The sequence below is a fragment of the Thamnophis sirtalis genome, unplaced genomic scaffold, assembly GCF_051295495.1.
Source record: "Thamnophis sirtalis isolate CommonGarterSnake01/CBP01778 unplaced genomic scaffold, rThaSir2_p1.2 scaffold_7, whole genome shotgun sequence".
Lineage (NCBI taxonomy): Eukaryota > Metazoa > Chordata > Lepidosauria > Squamata > Natricidae > Thamnophis > Thamnophis sirtalis.
The window spans coordinates 25132393-25145709 of NW_028261387.1; the positions used below are offsets into that span (position 1 = coordinate 25132393).

The window sequence follows — 13317 nt, forward strand, 5'->3', positions numbered from 1 at the left end:
TCAATTTAAAAGTGGTTAAGTATAAAGATTGAAAAAGTTCATGCTGCTATGCAGAAGGTAAGACCTGTACTTCAGTGGAAATTTAAAAGAAAGATAAATTATGTATTTAAAGGCAGACATGGAATGTTTATTCAGTCGTATTATTGACACCTTTTGCAGCAGTTGAGGAAGAGACTATAGAATTTTAGTAGTATAAAGATTGCCTATCATAGCTTTTTTTGCATATAAATTTAGTCAGAGTAAACTACTTTACATTTCAGTGAGGCAGGACAAAGAGTTTAGGCAAAAGACGCAGTAAGATTTTCACCAAACTTTTTAAAAAATGTTTCCCAAATATACCAAATTAAATTGTTTGGCGGGGGGGGGAGGCGACCTTCAGGGCATTTTAACATTTGTTATTGTGGTTACTTTTTAATCTCTTAGAATCACTGTAGCAACCATATCAATGAATGCTACTCAAATATTTGAAGGACTTAGATTTGTCTTTGGCACGTGCCTCCAAATTTGCTTATTTATCTGTCTATCATAATAACACCCTTTGGGTACCTAGCTAGCAAAGATAGGAGGAACTTCTGGGAACTGAAGTCTTAAAGTTGCCAGGATTGAGAAACTGTTATACAGAGGAATGTGTGGTTTATAACTTGAGAAAGAAGAGGAAGCTTAGCTGCCCTTAAACTGTTTTCCTTAGGTAAGTTCCAGACATAACTACCACATACGCCATTGAGTCAGTCTTGACTTCTATGTCCCTGGGTGCCTTTGGACTAGCTCAGTTTAAACCTACCTCACAGGGTTGTTATGGTGACAGAATGGGGAAAAGGAGCACAGGGAATGTACCCACGAGCTTCTGAATGGAAAGCTGGGAATTAACTCACAAATAAAAATAGATCTAAGGCACACCCCAGGTTGTTGTGTCTGGGAATTCTGGCAGTTGCTCTCCTAAAACAACAGAGAGGTTACTGTGTTCAGAAAGCTTGCACTGAGCCATGATTTAATGTTATATGAATGAGTTCTCCAGTCCTTCATCATGACTAAATTGAAGACATCACCAGTTTTCAATTACATTTTTTAAATCAGAAACTATTTAATGATACATCCACACCTTAAATAAACTAGGTATATTAATGTTTGAACTTAAAATGCAAAATAATACTTTCATTTTTTATGCAGCCATGCTAAAGGAGGGTTAAGTAAACACATTCAAATCTGAGTGTGCTTTACATGATGTTGATCCATAATGTATCAGCATATTATTATAATATTATTAAGGCTAAGGTATATAAAGGAATGTAGCAAATTTCTTTACACCAAATAGATTACTAGTCTATTTATTCTAGCATTGTTTTGAATAGAATTTTCCAGGAACCTCCTTCAGTTCCATCTGAAGATCCACCACCAACTGGATATGGAATTAATGCATCTAAAAAAAGTAGGTTACAATGATATGTTTCATTGTAGATCAAAAATCTGCATCCGGTCCAAATGCTACAGTCTATTTTAAACTTTGGAATGCTATTTCTGAGCAGAGGAAAATAATAATCTCATCTTGTTATAATTATTTCCCCAACATGTCAGCATCGTCTGAAGAATTCAGAATTTATATGCACATCCTTAAGCAATAACACTTATTCATTTGGATGGTGGGGAATGGCCAGCTGTCTGCAAGGAATATAAATCCTTCCATTCCCCACCATCCTGTCAGAGCTGAAGAAGCTTCTTGCTTGAGAAGGAAATGTCTTCAAAAGAAAAAACAAAGTCCAGTTGCCTCTTGAAAAAGCACCTTTGGGACATCCGTGATCTGGATGACTGAGAATCTTCATAGACGTTTAGCTATGCATTTTGGGATGAACACCCTTCGAATAATAATAATACTCAAGAATGGATTTCCAGAAAAATTGCAGACTACATGAGCCATTTGCATTTCAGTTTGAGATGCAGACAATACAGATTCATCCCTAACAGCCTGCGCCTGTCCTCAAGAGTGAAGGGACACAGGGCAGAAAACATCCTGCAGCCAAGAAGGCTCCACAGCCATTTGCACTACTCAGCTGACCCTGAGGACACAGATAAACAAAAAAAGAATGTGAATGCGAAAGAATGCAAATGGCCAGCTGTCTACAAGGAATATAAATCTTTCCCTTCCCCACCATCTTGTCAAAGCTGAAGACGTTTCTTGAATGAGAAACAAAATGTCTTCAAAAGAAAAAAATAAGTTGCTTCCTGTAAAAGAACTTTTGGGACAACTGAATAAGTAAAGACAGCCTTTTATCAATAGTAGACTGTTGCTTCAGACTATCCCATAATCTCTTAAATGTGCTTTTTCCAAAAGGCAACTGGACTTCTTGGGGTTTTTTTTTCTTTGAAAATGTTTCTCCTCTTATCCAAGAAGCTTCTTCAGTAAACTGAAACATTTTTAAAGAAAAAAAACAAGGAAATCCAGTTGCCTTTTGGAAAAAAAAACATCTTTGAGACAACAATGACCTGGATGATTGATAATCCCCATAGATACAGTCTTCCTTGGTCTTAGGTGAAAAGCTGACTTAAAATCAACAAAAGTTATAAAAAATATAGTTTAGGGTTAGGCACAGATTGGCACAATAATAATTCCATTCCTGTGTAGAAGATACATTAAAGATCTTACAAAGATACTATATTCATTCAAGTAAACACGATTATACAGTTGATTCTATCTGTCTCTCTACAGCTACTGGTTGTCAAATGTCAGAGAAATCTTAGGTTCTAGGTATATTTACATATGTTTTAGTGAGGGCATCAGGCTAGTGAAATCAGTCTTTGTGCCGCACAGCGCAAATATAATTCCTAATGATTTGTAAATAATCCATAGATTATTTACTATAGAGACTCCTTGACCTTTACTTGAGTGTTTTGCCCACAGATTGTATGGGAATACAATAAGGGAAATCTCTGGCTCTAGTTTATTTACACATGTTGATTTTGTTTGAGCCCTTTACATGTCTGTCTCTGTTTGCACTAATATAGGTTTTGGGGAAGATACAGATAGATACAGATTAAAAGAGTTGGAAGGGACCTTGTAGGACCCTACAGCATTTCTGACAGATGGCAGTCCAGTCTCTTCTTGAAAGCCTCCAGTGATGAAGCTCCCACAACTTCTAAAGGCAACTTCTGTTCCATTGCTTGATTGTTCCCACTGCCAGGAAACGTCTCCATATTTCCAGGTTGAATATCTCCTTGATCAGTTTCCATCCATTATTCCTTGTCTGGCCTTCAGGTACTTTGGAAAATAGCTTGACCCTTCTCTTCTCTGTGGCAGCCCTTAAATATTGGAACATTGCTATCATGACTCCCCTGGTCCTTCTCTTCACTAGACTAGCCATGCCCAGTTCCTGTAACCATTCTTCATATGTTTTAGTCTCCAATCCCCTAATCATCCAGGTTGCTCTTCTCTGAACTTTTTCTAGAGTCTATATATTATTCTATATATTATTACTATTATTATATTATATAATATATAAGATGCACATGAGTTTACACAAATAAAATACAGATAATTCTCAACTCACACAAGTGAGACCAGAATCATCCTTCCTGAAATCCAAGCAGGATTTTGGCAGGGAGTATTTGCAGCATGGAGTGGCGGCAGCCAGCCCCCCCCAATCCCCCCTCAAAAAACCCTCAAAGAAGACTCATTTCTGGAGGCATGCTGTAAATGTCCCGTGCTGTAAAAACTTACTTTTGAATGGTCGCTGAATGAATGGTTGTAAAGGGAGGTTTTGAAGAGGCATTTTTTTAAAAAAAGTAGGTAGGTAGATAAAGGGAGAGAGAAATACAGTAGGTAGGTAGGGGGAGAGAGAGAGTAGGTAGGTAGGTAGATAAAGGGAGAGAAAGAGAAATACAGTAGATAGGTAGGGGGGAGAGAGAGAGAGTAGGTAGGTAGGTAGATAAAGGGATAGAGAGAAAGAACTAGAGATAGAGAAATACAATAGGTCGATAGAGAGTGTAGGTAGAGAGAGAAATAGAGAGAAATACAGTAGGTAGGAAGAGAGAGAGTAGGTAGGTAGGTAGGTAGATGCTTCCAGGTGTATTTATCCATGTGCTGGAGAAGGAAATCACTGACAATCTGCAGCACTTAAGACTTTGTTTCTGCTGGCACAGCACTTGATCAATCTAATTCTCATCAATCAGTTAAAGAGCTTTCCAAAAGGGAAAAAAAAGTGTTTGCAAACCTCCCAAAAATGGCCCGTTTTTTTTTCTTTTTCCAAAAAGCATGAATAGCCTTGCGGGGACCAAAAATGAGCAAAAAAACATTTTTCACAAAAATGGGTCCATTTTTGTCAAAAAAATTGCATGCATAGCTTATAGAGTGCTGCTGGGGGGCAAAAAATGGCCCTTTTTTGCTCATTTCTGCCCTCCCCAGCCCCCAGGAGCTCCTCCATAAGGGTATGCATGGCTATTTTGGTGAAGGGGGGCAAAAATGCTGTATTCGATGTGTAAGACACACCCAGATTTTCAGCCTCTTTTGAGGGAAAAAAGGTTCATCTTATACTCCGAAAAATACAATAATCAATTCAGTGGGTTGTCTCTGCTTTTTGTCCTAACTTTTTTTAAAGGGTTGAGCATTTATTGGATAGGTTTTCATCTCATTAGTGCCCTCTTGTGGTTTTCTTTAAAAAAATGTTTCTTTTCAGGTGTGCATCACATGGCAGCTTTCAGTCAGAACTCGAGAGGAGAGGTGAGTTTCCTGGACTCTGTCAAAAAGTCCAGTCCTGACAGCATAACTGGCCATAAAAATTATTTACTTTATAGCAGATAATTAGGAAAACCTTATGGATAATAAGAGCAGGTGTATGCAGTCTTTTGCTGTGTGGAACTGCACTCAAAACCATTAAGATACCACAGTAGAGTACCTACTGATGTAAGTAAGTGGTGGTGTCAGGCTTAGGGGAACCGTTTGACAGATAAAGTGTCTTTTTTTTCAACTTGGTAAACCTGTTTTAGCTTTTGGCAGGCTTCTGAGCTAAAAATCATAGGAGCCCCAAGTTTAGCACTAAACTGTATTTTTATTTGTAATGTGCCCTGGGGATTTCTTTTATGGGAAACCCTATACATCTGTTTTGTAAAACACAGGTCTGAGCAGAAGCCGCATGTGGCTCTTTCATCCCTCTGCTGCAGCTCCCTGTCGCTGGTCGGCTCCACAATTGATAGGGCTTTCGGTTAGGACAGATAGAGGAAAAAGGACGTCATGCTAGGAGGAGACTCCAGTCAGCTCCAGAAATGAACAGGGGGCTTGCGGTTAGAAGCTCTTTGTGGCTCTTTGAGTATTTAAGGTTGCCAATCCCTGAGTTAGTGCATCCTTAAGGGCACTAACTTTGCATCAATTTGAACAAAGTTGTGAAAAAAATATCTAGGGCCTATGTTATTGATATGGGTGGCCCAAAAATATAAGTTCCAGAGATATTTTCCTTTTTTCTCATCAGAAATCTATGTTGCAAGCACTAATTTGCATGCTTCAGTTATCATTTTATCAATAAATATACAAACAATATTTTGTTTAATAATTTTGTCTTTAGTTATGGATAATTAACTATAGTATATTCATTTGTTCAGCACAGTGAGCGAATGGATATACTATTCAGGCAAGGCTTCTGCTTATATGTATTTAATTGTCAGGTATGTCTGAAACAGCAACATAAAGCTTTCAGGAAGTTTGGAGTTCATCATAGTCTACTTTTTTTGAACCCACAGCTATGGATCAACTGATGGAACCTGACCTTGGGGTTATCTGATGGTATGAAGTCAGGCAATGATTGACAGGCTGCCCTGGCTCAGTTATCACTGTGCTGATGCTGTCTATACTAAAGGTACAGTACTGTGATAACTGAAGGATGGTAGCCATCTTAGCTTCAGAGGAATTCAACATGTGGCGATCAAAGTCATTACTTTATTCTGTAACACTTGTGATGTTTTATAGATGAAGATTAAAGAGAACACATCTGGATGCTGGAAAAACACATTTACAGTTAAATAAATAAAGTCCTAAGTACCATAAATTGTACTTAGGACTATTTTATGTTATATTTTTGAATTAATAATTAGCCCCATATTAAGCATTAATTGGTTTATCTTAACCACAGTTAAGGCTTGTAAATCCAGAGAGAATGACCCAAAAGAAAAACCCAGTATATGTTTGTTCTGCCTGCTAAGCTTTCCTTTGTGTATTTCAGAAGAAACATGGAAAGACAAGGCACTTTTCAAATCCCTGTTTAAAGGTGGGAGGGGGGAGTCTAAAACTGTTACCGGGTGCATATATATGAACTTTCTAAAAGGGTTTTTTTTTGGCCATCCAAACCTGTAGTGTTAAAAATGGACCACAAGAGGGGGTCCGAGCATTTGTGTTTCAACAAATTTACATTTTCCTCCGAAGAATCTGAAGAATGTTTAGCAGCTCCAGGGGACCACCAGCATGCTCCAGACACAAATAAAAACTCAAAACAGATATAACATTTCCATTCAATTATTATTTTATAAAGGGGCATAAACATAGGAAAGATGTTTTGTGGAGCTTAAGAGACATTCTTGAAATTTAACTTTAAAAATATGGGAAGATACTTGGTGAAAACTACAGGTGCATTACTCATAATTTGCAGGGTACACGAATTCCAGGCAGAAACTGGAAAGAAGCAAAAAAATGAAAACAGTGACTTTTACTACCTGACCTCAAGGATGCTTGTGCTCTCTGGCCAAAACATTCTACTCTAACCCCCTACCACTACCATCACCAATTTCAGAAGGAGCACTGTTTCAATTAATTTTCTATCCGCCTGAATGTAGTGTTATTCATTTTATGTATAGTTAGTCTATTAAATAAGATAGGGAATTTGGTCAGTTGCTTTGATGAAACTAATACACAGACAGAATTGCTATATACCACTAAGCTAGGATTCCAATTGAAAGAAGGCATATAGTAATGTTAGCACATTTACTCTTGTTTTCCTGCTGTTTACAAGGAGATACTTTATAAATTGTGATATAATGTTCTACATACAGATCAAATGGATTGAGTCTTTGATTTAGTCAAATGAATTTTATATAAAGAGCTTCTGTTTCCAATTAAAAGAAATTAAAAACAAGTTATTCCAAAAGGCATTCCAGGCCAATATATGTACTGATGAGTGTTGATCTTTCTGGGAGTATGCAGTAAACAAATACAATATATTAAAACATTAGCTTTATAGCACCTTAAACTAATGACTTCTTTATCACAGATAAGAGATTCAAAGCATTTATTGGGGAAATTGCTGATTCCAAAAATCAATATGATGAATTTTTTAGCTATTGCCATGACGGTTTCATTAGCAAGCTCATTAAGTATGGCTTGGATTGCAGGAGAGGTAAGTAGATTATAACTGGCAGAAAAATAATAAGAGTGCTCACATTGAAGAAAGTTGCCAAATGGAGTGCCCCCAGGAACCACCCTTGTGCAATTTTTATTTATTAATTTTATATCCAAATTCTTGGAGACGTGGGAGAATGTTAGGAATATGGAAACATAAAAGAAATGTGTGCTAATGGGTCTAACCTTGAAATCCTCAGTTCTCAGTACCTTTATCAAAATTGCTATGGCAACGGACATGATTTGTTCTCTCTTTACTAAGTAATAACTTCCTTGAGGATAGTCACAGTAGATATGTGGGAAAGCAAACTTGAAGTTTACTAATTATGAATATGTGTGCTTATATCATCTGTTATCCATGCACATATACAATTAGTATTTATCCTTATATGAAAAGTATAAATATGAGTGCATCCTTTTGTCTGTAGCAATGTTATTTTCTGGAGGGAATTCCTCCAATGTGTACTGAATAATTACTGCAGATTATTGATTATGGGTCTTGCATTTGATTTCACACTGTCAGGCAATTCTGGGTAACTATCCAATTTTTAAATATTTTAATACATGAATGGGGAGATGGAATGCTTAATTAATTTGTAGGTAACACAAAACTAGTACTACTAATACTTTGGAAGACAGAAATAGCAGAACAAAATTTAACAGAAACAAATGGAAAGTTGCATGGTTTGTCATCAGTACTTCTGTCAAAACCAATAGTCAATACTGTGAACATAACTACAAGTTGGCAAGTGCAATTTTAGGCTATTTCAACCAAAGTACCTTTTCTGGATAAGTGGAAATAACAATTTCACTTCATTGTACTTAACACTAGTCAGACTTCCTTAATTATTGTATCCAGCATTACACTTTAAGAAAAATTCAGACAAATGAAAACATTTACAGAGAGGAACAGCAACTATGAGGGTACTAAAAGATCAAGACAGCCTATGAAAACATCATTTAGCCGTGACCAAAAAAAAAAAAAAAAAAAAAGCTGCTGTCATTCCTTTCCAATTTTCAGTTACTTTAAAGTTCTTTTTCCAATTCTGTGGTCCTTTCAATTGAAGACAAAATTCAATTTCAAATTCTAAAGTGCTCCTCTCCTCATTTTTATATAAATAATAAAAATGAAAGCACAAAGAATTTACTACGTCTTGTGCAACTTTACCGAGACACTGTCTCGAGTTTCCTTTCTGCAATGAAGCACTTCCTTCCTGCTATGCTTCCTTTAAAACAAATAACATGATAAGAGTAAATTTGTTTCCATACTAAATTAAAGCAGTATCATAAAATCTTGCACTTTTTTTTGGCTAGAAAAACGCGGCCTCCATGTTGAAAACAGCTGACGTCCTTTACTTTTACAGTTGCTTTTAAGCATGGGAGGAGAATGTTTTAAAACTAAGCCATCAAAATACATTATTATTACTACTGAAAGCCAGAAATGGACTAAGCTACTGTACATGAAAGCTAATAAACTAAAGCTGAATCCTGATAAAATGGAGGAACTGCAGATTAGTGGCTTTCAGGAACTAGGGAGACAACCTGTTTAGCAACTGTAATACTCCCTGTAAGGGACCTGGGGAAAGCAGAACTGTTCAGGTGACACCCAACTATGACTTATTTTTAGTAGCTTTGTCAGGCCATGTCCTAATAATCTCACAATAGTGTTATTCCAATACATTCTGCGTGTATATACATATCTTATGCAGAATGCCTGAAGTACAGTTAGTCCTTGACTTATGACTGCAATTGAGCCCAACATTTCTGTTGTTAAGTGAAACAATTATGTGAATTTTTCCCCATTTTACGACCTTTCTTGCTACAGTTGTTAAGTGAATCTCTGTAGTTAGGAAATTAGTAATGCTGTTGTTAAATGAATCTGGCTTTCCAGTTGACTTTGCTTGTCAGAAGATCACAAAAGGTGATCACATGACCCTGTGCAGCTGCAACATATATGAGTCAGTTGTCAAATGCCTAAATTTTGGTCACATGACCATGGGGATGTTGCAACGGTTGTGTCAAAAATGGTCATAAGTCATTTTTTTCAGTGCCGTGTAGCTTTGAATGGTCACTAAATGAACTGTTGTAAATTGAGGGCCAGCTGTATGAAAATAGAATTACCCAGCCTGGATTAAGGCCAACTGATGTCCTAAACACAGGGTACTCCTAGGTTCTTCCATTGCTTTAGCTAAGTCTCAATAAGTGCTGAAAACTAAGGTTGACTGATTATGGTAGTAAAAGAATTAAGGCATGATCACTAGGGGAAAAACATTCTGGCTTCCCACTCCCTTGTTTGTCCCAAAGACATTTTTAATTTGCTTAATTGTTAATGCAGAACTGGAATTATCTAGCTAATTATTTCTGAAAGCACAGAATGGCTACCAGTTCAATTCAAGTGTTGATTCTAGTATATATTCTGTAGACTAGATTCACATATTTAAATGCATACTTGCCAGGGTTAGTCAAACTCCACTTTAAGTTTAGCTTGGTTGTAGCCTTTGTAATATGACTTTAAAGAAAATGCTTCCTAAAGACTGGTGAATCATTGACAAAACTTCTACTGTATGTGGTTAGTTCTGACTCCTTTTTCAATGCCACATGAAAATGCACTTATTTGCATTCCTGCCATACATTTATCCATGCTACTCTGTTTTTTTATGTTTGAATGCCTTATAGGCATTCTACTGTTATTGTATTATGGATTAGAAATCACTCTGGAAAGTGGTTAGAAAATTGTCTGGCACATCCATCTGCATATAAGACATCTGGAATGTTAATGTGTTGCATTTTTTTTTCAAGTTGAACCCTCTGGGTGACCACAGAAAATATTTGCTTATTTTTCCCATTTATTACTACATGCCTTTAAAGAACACATAAATGTAATACATGGTATGCTATTTCTTTTCAGGGTGAAAAATGCTATATAAAATACCAAAAAGGAACATGAAATATCAAACCAACAAAATTGAAATTGAGATGCAATCAAAAACAGGAGAAGTAAACATAACTCAGAATAGTCTTCTTTCTCCCCTTCTGTTCATGCATGTCAGATTCTGAGACTGCCTGGACAAATATTGGCAATTTTCCTGGCAAGGTTTTCCAGAAGTGGTTGCCATTGCCTCTTTCCTAGGGCTGAGAGAAAGTAATCAGCCCAAGATCACCCAGCTGGCTTTGTGCCTAATCTGGGACTAAAATTTACCGACTCCAGGATTCTAGCCCAATACCTTAACCATTATAACAGCCTGGCTCTTGTAAATGTAGTTTACACCAAGCCTATTCACCATATACAGTATCTTCATAGCTTTTGTCCTTCTATTTATAGCGCTTAGCAATAGACTTATATACTGCTTCATAATGCTTTACATCCCTCTCTAAGCAGCTTGCAGAGTCAGCATATTGCCCTCAACAACCTGGGTCCTCATTTTACCCACCTCAGAAGGATGGAAGGCTGAGTCAATTTCAATTTCAATTTCAATTTACTTTATTTGTATGCCGCCCTTTTCCCTGAGGGGACTCAGGGCGGCTCACAGTTCAAGGGGGGTTGGAAACAGACAAGTTACAAACATGAAAACCATACACCGTTAAAAAAACACAACAGTCATACCATTCGAGTGGGGTTGCAAGTCTTTTAGCCCCAGGCCTGTCGGAACAGCCAGGTTTTAAGGGCTATGCGGAAGGTCTGGAGGGTGGTGAGGGTACGAATCTCCACGGGGAGTTCGTTCCAGAGGGTTGGAGCAGCCACCGAGAAGGCTCTCCTCCTTGAGTCAACCTTGAGCCTGGTCAGATTCGATCTGCCAAGCTGCAGACAGCCGGTGATCAGCAGACATAGCCTGCAGTACTGCACTCTAACCACTGCACCACTGCGTCTCAATTTATGATATTTAGCATAAATATACAAAACTAAGTTTTAAAAAAATCACATCACAGAAATAAAGTGCATTTATTTCTGTGATGTGTGAATTAATAATAATATGTATTTTCTTCTATTTATTGTAATCTGGTATTTTTTGTTTGGCCATTCACTTCTACCGCTATGTCTCTTCATATGAGCTTAATCTGCAAACAATTTTGCTGATAACTATGCTATAATTTTTATTATTTTTTTTTGCAGTTCAACTGAAAAATACAGGAGCAAATAAATCCTCTTGTGTTGGAGAGAGGGATTAGAAATCCTCACCTGATTATCCCATTGGATTTATTCTTTTAAGTCAATATTCTTAACTTCTTAGAAGGAATGTCTAGAGGGAAGAAAGAATGGCCTTAAGAGATAGAAGGAAAAGCAACTACTAAGACAATAGCCAGATACAATTGGACTGATTATGGGGCAGAGATGTAACCTGACTAAACATCTCAGACAAGACTAATCTCTGTTTCTCATGAAGATTAAGGATAGGAGGAGGGAAGCATAATTAAATCAGCAAGACTATCCTATAGCTTTATCATGAAAGTAGTCAACCTATAGGACATTGGATTCCTAGTCTGATCTAGAAAAAAGACAAAAAGAGACATTTCCGAAGGAGATCCTGGTTACTATGTGCTATGTACAGTATTATATCAGATTGCATCCCTATGCTCACAATATCTTTGCATTAAGACATACTTATTATATTTGGTAGATGCTTGAAAGAGCCTATCAGTTATAGTACATCTTATTTCAAGCACAGGAAGTAAAAGTTGTTGGTTTTTAATTGCTTTTTTCCCCAGGATGGCCATATTGCTTTGCTCCTTATTGGCTACTCTTCAGCTTTAACTGAGTGTAAGCATGAGGGACACGTTAAATAATTCAAAACAGACAGAGGAAATAGAGGGTTATAAACATTTATACACAGCCAGATCCATTTAGATTTCATTTAAGCACAAAAGGGCAGGGTTCACAACAGACTCTATTTTACACTTCATAGGTTTCCCCATTTTCAATTTTTGAAATGATTTTATTAAAAACGTTTAAAATGAAGATTAAAACTAATAGAAAGTAAAGTAAAATAAAAAAGAACAAAAAAAAAGAAAATAGAAAAAGAAAGAAAAGAGATACAAAGTAGATTCTAATTTCCCTTATAGCAGTAAGAATGTAATTATAAATTTATATCTCTTTCTAATGTTACAACATATCTGTCTTCTTCCTCTAAACTGTCCTGTCCAGACATCAAAAACATTGTAAGGAGTTTCCAGTCAGCAATAAATGTAGATACCGACTTTTTTCTAATCAAATAAGTCGATTTGTTTTATATCAATAAATTTCATCATGTTTACTAACCATTCTTCAATTGCTAGTACTGTCAAATCTTTCTTCATACAATAATCTCACTGTATTTGTCACATACTAAAACAAAATTCCATTACTCCCCTGCCCCACTGTTTTGTCCATCAATCCTAAAAGAAAAATCTCTGGTCTCAATTGTATATCTGTATGCTGCTACAATTCTCATATTTGTCAATTTGTAATCTTCAATTTGATGAAATAATGCACCATAGGGCAACAATTTTTGAACGAAAGTATTTCAAATGGGCTAACTTACAGACTGCATACAAAATCTGGGACCCCGATTGTCCTGTGCAATTGAAATTTAGTAAAATTATGACTCTTTTAGCTCTGCTTGGCTGCTAAACCACTGAGGTTATATGATTGTCATTTCTAACACTCCCTGGCAATTTCCTCCAAGTCAATGAGAAAGCTAGCAGGACGTCTACACTTGATTGTCATCCTCAACACTGCCTTGTAGTGTCAATCAAACCAATCCATTACCCTCCATTTAAGGACAAACAACCTACTCTATAACAAGCAGTTTGGTTTCAGGAAAAAATTGTCCTGTCATCTGCAACTCCTACACTGCACAAAAACATATGGACTACACAACTTGACCAGGGTAAAGCAATAGACGCAATTTACATTGGCTTCTGCAAAGCCTTCGATTCAGTGGTTCATGACAAACTGCTGTTAAAACTAAACT

The 13317-nt window shown here is 36.7% G+C and overlaps 1 protein-coding gene and 2 long non-coding RNA genes across 8 annotated transcripts in view; 2 read left to right on the top strand and 1 right to left on the bottom strand.

Moving 5' to 3' along the window:
* Positions 1 to 13317, bottom strand: part of AK4 (adenylate kinase 4) — a 139980-nt gene that overhangs the window by 42057 nt on the left and 84606 nt on the right. The window lies entirely within an intron of this gene.
* Positions 1 to 13317, top strand: part of LOC106553052 (uncharacterized) — a 33725-nt gene that overhangs the window by 6153 nt on the left and 14255 nt on the right. For 5 of the 6 annotated variants that reach the window (XR_001313831.2, XR_015697257.1, XR_015697258.1 and 2 more), the window contains one exon: positions 1350 to 2269. This is a non-coding gene — a long non-coding RNA (uncharacterized LOC106553052). Of the gene's footprint in view, positions 1 to 1349; positions 2270 to 13317 lie in introns of those variants that run through there. The other variant, XR_015697255.1, reaches the window with a different exon arrangement.
* On the top strand, positions 4422 to 7860 carry LOC148044573 (uncharacterized). The gene is made up of 2 exons (XR_015697259.1): positions 4422 to 4708; positions 5722 to 7860. It is a non-coding gene; the product is annotated as an uncharacterized LOC148044573 (long non-coding RNA).